Source organism: Saccopteryx bilineata, chromosome 3, assembly GCF_036850765.1.
Source record: "Saccopteryx bilineata isolate mSacBil1 chromosome 3, mSacBil1_pri_phased_curated, whole genome shotgun sequence".
NCBI classification, from domain to species: Eukaryota; Metazoa; Chordata; class Mammalia; order Chiroptera; family Emballonuridae; genus Saccopteryx; species Saccopteryx bilineata.
In genome coordinates, this window is record NC_089492.1 from 111,500,893 (window position 1) to 111,506,892 (window position 6,000).

The following is a 6,000-nucleotide window of genomic DNA, read 5'->3' on the forward strand; positions in this document are numbered from 1 at the left end:
CACTTGTTCTGTCTGGAAGCTCATCTAATATCCATTCAGTTATTTGCAATATAACTCTTTCTTCAGGCTTGAGGCATTGAAAGATTTCAGGGCTACTGCACAAAATAGTTCAGAACAAAGACAGTGAAAGGGAAGCAGCTGCCCAGGTGGCTGTTTGTTTCCTTGGTGATAAATTAGATCCTAACAAAGCTCCCAGGTCCCTCACTAAACCTGAAAACCCTACAGAGCTGTACCATGATCAGTTCCATAGTGGTTATGCCATTAAAACAAAGCCTTCTGTTCGCATTTTTACATACTTGCATCACTGACAATAATTGCTCTGTCATTACATCAGCTAGGCCAAGTTGCCCATGGGGTTCTGGCCAGAAATTCCCAGGATGCACCAAGGTATAGCATTGCTTAAACACAATTTACTCGCTTGTTTTACCCTGCTTTCTGTGTGTGCATGCGTGTGTGTGTGTGTGTGTGTGTGTGTGTGTATGTCCCCTGAAAGTACTCTCAAGATATTTTTTTAAAGCAGCTGTTTGTCATTAAGATGACATGGTACTTAAAACACTTTAAAAATAATCATTGCAATCCAAACATTTGCCACAGGAAAATGGCTGTGTATAAATGATGGTAGATTCATATAATGGAAGGTATTCAGTCATTAAAAATAATAAAGTAGAACTTTAGGTATTAACATGGAAACATGTTTTTGAGAGAAAACAAAGTTCCAAACAGTATGTATAATAAGTACACTCATATTTTATTAAAAGAATAATTATTATACACTTTGACTTATGCATAGAAAAAATTCTGCAGAAAGATAGCCAGCACTGTGAATAAAGGTGTCTGCAGAGGTAAAATGATAATCGATTTTCCATCGATAGCCCATGATTTCTTATGAGTAGATATTAGCTTTTCAATCAGAAGACATATATATTGTTTCAAAATCAGTGTTGTTATAACTTGTTCAGAACAGTAGAAGAATATCAATTGTAATAACATTAGAGAGATTTCTCATGGTAGCTTCTCAGTTGAGTGGCATATATTAATAAGCTTCTGTGAAAATGGAAGTTACTGCTAATAAAATACTGATATATTGAAAAACAGTATACCTTGCCTTCACTGAATCCCTGATTTCATGTATGTTTTTATGCATACACAAAAACAAATGGAATTTAAAATTTTGATATCTTTAGAACAATGAACAAGCCACATTCATTCATTAAACATGTATTTCTTCTATGAATAGTATGTGCCAGGCAATGTGCTAGGTGTATAAGTACTAGCTATGCAGCTGTGAAAATGATAAACCCAGTTCCTGTCATTACTTTATGGTATGAACCAACCCTATGTATATCCTGAAGCATATCAATAATCAACTAGAGGAATTACTGCATGTGAATAATATCAAATAAATTAACTGTATTTTTGCTCAAATTTATATTACTAAACTGAATTTTTCCTCTGATAAGTGAACTGGCTAAAATGTATATGTCATCAGTATATTCAGATTTCACAAAATTGTCACTCACTGTAGGATACACGATATACTTTGACACTTCTAAATCAAATATAAAATTAAAAGAACATAAATAAATAAGTTTATTTTTCTTTCTTACTAGTATTTCAATTTTAGATGTAACATCTAAATTCTAAAGACATAAAAAGTCTCTTGCCTTATTTTGAATTATAAAGTTGTCAAAGTCAATACTTTAAAACTGTTAACACCAACTTCCTTAAAGATGAGATATTTCATAACCTTCAGTCCAAATCTGTTCCTTGGGACAGATGATGATTTAGGGGAAAAGGGAAGAAAAGGATCAAAATGTCAAGTGAAAAAGATATATATTTGTGGAATTGAAATTCCTTGAAGACACCATAGCTATTATTCTGGGCCAGGTATTAGCAACTTTTGTTATAAAGGGCCAGACAGTAAATGCTTTGGGCATTGTGGGCCATGCAGTCTTTGTTGTAATGGGGCTTGGGACATACTACCCCAAAATATGGCATGTTGGCATATTAAATGTCTTAAGCTGAAGGAATTTTTAAAAAATAGCCAAAGCAGCTGTGAAAAAGAAGGAAATCTTACCTTTTGTGACAGCAGGGATGGACCTGGAGATTATTGTGCTAAGTGAAATAAGCCAGGCAAAGAAATACAAATATCATATGATCTCACTTATATGTGGAATCTAATGAACAAGGTGAACTGAGGAACAAAATAGAGGCAGAGGCAGGGTCACAGGGACCAGAGGGACAGCTGTCAGAGGGAAGGGGGATGAGGGGATGGGATCAGAGAAGGCGAAGGGATTAGTGAAATTATATACACATAACACATAGATACAGATAACAGGACAGCAAATTCTAGAGGGAAGGGGGGAGGGAGGCAAGGGGAGGGGGACAAAGGGGGAATAAAAAGGGACACAGGGGTGGGGGTGAGGGAGTTATATTCAGTGGGACACTTGAATCCATGTAAACACAATAAATTAAAAATTAATAAAATTTTTTAAAAAAATAGCCAGAGCAGGAAGATTACTTGGACTTTCCTGCACTTGTCTTTCTTCCCTGAAACAACTCATAAATCTCTGATATGAAAGGTGCCCTCGCTGTCCCAGAAGGAAAGCAGATATTCTCATTTTCTGGCAGGAAATTTAGGGCTAAGAATGCTGTATAAAGCGAACCTTATTCATCTAACCCTTACCTGCCCAGACTCTTCTTCACCACTTCCTACCACTAGCCCAACCTCTTTGTCTCGTCAGTTCCTCACAAATGTACTGCTTCTTTGCCCATAGGTTATAAGAGCGCGTGCCCTGGACACTTCAGGTCTTCATTCTCTTGTGAAGGCTCCACTCACTGCACATGTAAAAATTCAATAAGATTTATATGTTTATCTCATGTTAATCTGTCTTTGTCTGTTTCATTTTCAGACCCAGACAGGAACATTAAGAGGGTAAAGGAAACGGCTTCCCTCCCCTACCACTAAGATGACTCACCCCTGCTGCTCAAGCACAGGAGCGGCCATGGTCTGTCTCTATGCAAACAAGAGGGCGAGGCTGTGTGCCAATAAAACATTTTTTGTGGACACTAAAACTTCAATGCCATATATTTTTCACATGCCATTTTTATTCTTCTTTTGATTTTTTTTGCCAATCATTTAAAAACGTAGAATTTGCTCTTAGCTGGCAGGCCTTAGAAAAACCTGGTGGTGGGCAGACTTGACCAGGGCAGTAGGTGGCTGAGCTCTGCTCTGGGCCAGAGCTTGAGGGTCAGAACCTGCTGCTTCTCTGGAGCCAGGCATTGAGGGGCGGGGAGTAGGGGAAGGAAGCCGAGAGATCTGTGAGACAAAACTTCACAGCGTTACTTGTCTAAAAAAAAAGAGTTCAAGCCTCTTTATTAATCCAAGAAGTTACTAAAGTATACTTTAAAACCAAGTTCACAAAACATTTAAAGAAACAAAGAATTTTTTTTTCTTCATTTTTCTGAAGCTGGAAACGGGGAGGCAGTCAGACAGACTGACTCCCGCATGCGCCCGACCGGGATCCACCCGGCACGCCCACCAGGGGCGATGCTTTGCCCCTCTGGGGCGTCCAGAGCCATTCTAGCGCCTGCGGCAGAGGCCACAGAGCCATCCCCAGCGCCCGGGCCATCTTTGCTCCAATGGAGCCTTGGCTGCGGAAGGAGAAGAGAGAGACGGAGAGGAAGGAGAGGGAAAGGGGTGGAGAAGCAAATGGGCGCTTCTCCTGTGTGCCCTGGCCGGGAATTGAACCCGGGACTCCTGCACGCCGGGCCAACGCTCTACCGCTGAGCCAACCGGCCAGGGCCAACAAAGAATTTTAAAAGGCAGCTCAGAGCGAAACAGCTGTCCTTTCCTCTGTTTTTCCTCCTGAACATTAGGGATGAAACATCAAAAAAGAAAAGTCAAACTTTGCTCTGATTAATAGGTGGGAAATAACATCTTTGTCGTTGTCAGTTACGTCTCTCTGATGACTACTCATACGAATTTTTCCAACTTCATATGCCACTTATATTTCTTTTTATATGACTTGCTCATTGCTTTTCGTCCATTTTTCTATTAGGGTTTTTATTTTTCTAGTTTATTTGATGTGAGTTCTATATATTGACATGAATCCTTTATCTGCTATTATAATTAATGAATATTTCCCCATTCTCTCTTGCTCTTTTATTTTGTGTGGGATGTTTTGATATTTCACCTTACAGTCAAAAGCAGTCTTTTAAGTTTTATTGCTTTTCTCTTACACTTAAAAGTAACTCCCCCATTTCGAGATCACGTCAACATTCCATTATATTTTCTGCTATTTGGGAAGTTGTATTTTTTTTATGCTGAACCGTTGGAATTTGGAAATTAGTTTGGTGTATAAGCTAGGAATCCAAAGTAATATTTTTATTTTTTTAATTTTCTTTTTCTTTTTTTTTTTTTTAAATCTTTGTGGTGTATATATATATTTTTTAATTATTTTATTTATTTATTTTTTATTTATTCATTTTAGAGAGGAGAGAGAGAGAGAGAGAGAGACAGGGAGGAGGAGCTGGAAGCATCAACTCCCATATGTGCCTTGACCAGGCAAGCCCAGGGTTTCGAACCAGTGACCTCAGCATTTCCAGGTCGACGCTTTACCCACTGCGCCACCACAGGTCAGGCTAATTTTATTTTTCAATTACAGTTTATATTCAATATTATTTCAAATCAGTTTCAGGTCTACAGCATAGTGGTTAAACAATCATCTACTTTATAAAGTGTTCTCCCTGATATTTTTAGTACCAAACAAGCACCATACGTAGTTATTACAATATTATTGACTATATTTCCTATGCTGCACTTATATCCCGTGACTATTTTTTAACTACCAAGCTGTACTTTTCAATCCCTTCACCATTTTCACCCACTCCCTGAACGTCCTCCTGTCTGGCAACCATCAGTCTATTCCCTACCTATGAGTCTGTTTCTGTTTCATTTGTTCATTTATATTGTTCTTTAGATTCCACCTACAGTTGAAATCATATGGTGCTCATCTTTCTGACTGACTTATTTCCAAAGCAACATTTTTCTCAACTGCTCACCTATTCTCCTATGTTCAAATCCTGCCTAATCTTCCATTTTAGCTCAAATGCACATCCTCCGCGAAGACTGTCAGTATCCCCCTCTTGGAAGAGAGCTCTTTCTTGCTCTTGCTCCTCCCCCATGGTCTTTCTTTCTTTCTCATATTATAAATATCTGTGCCTATCTCATGTATTGTACCACCCTGTAAGCTCCCTGAGAGCTGGGACTGACTTTTATTCATCTTTGTAGCCCTCTCAAACCCTCATCCAGGGCCTCACACATTTGTGGAAAGAAAGGGCGAGTGACGGCGGTTGTCAGCCCCACCCCCGTGCCTCTGCGTGCTCTGGCAGACGGAGGGCAGAGAAACCTCACAGCCAGGACCGGACTGCCTGCCTTGTGCATCTGGGGATATGTAGTGTCCACCAGTCCAAGGCAGCTCTTATTTAAACAAGGCTGGTATTTATAGAACTACGTCATGCATTCTGGTCGGAGCAGACACAAAAGTGAGCAGAGATGTCAGTCAGGCTCTGGGTAAAGGGCGCTCTAGGCATCCAGAACCCTCGTGTCCGTGAACATCAGGAACATCCACGCTGTTCCCTGCACAAACATGGGTCCTGAGTTTCTCTCCCTTGACCGATTATAATTACAAAAACACACTGAGATCCTTCTGAGGGACTCAGGGAAGGCTACATGTGGTGCATGTAAATGAATGCACACTAGGTTCTGGACCACCTCGTCCTGCCCTCCCCTACCTTAGAAACTGGGTGTTAACTAGGACTCACACTTTTCTTCACATGTTCAATTTAGTCGTATATTATACATATACATAGCTTTAGGAATTGTGTGTGTGTGTGTGTGTGTGTGTGTGTGTGAGAGAGAGAGAGAGAGAGAGAGAGATATTGAGAACCTGGATTTATTAAAGGCAAGAGTCTCTGTATAGCCATGGGTGGGGGGAG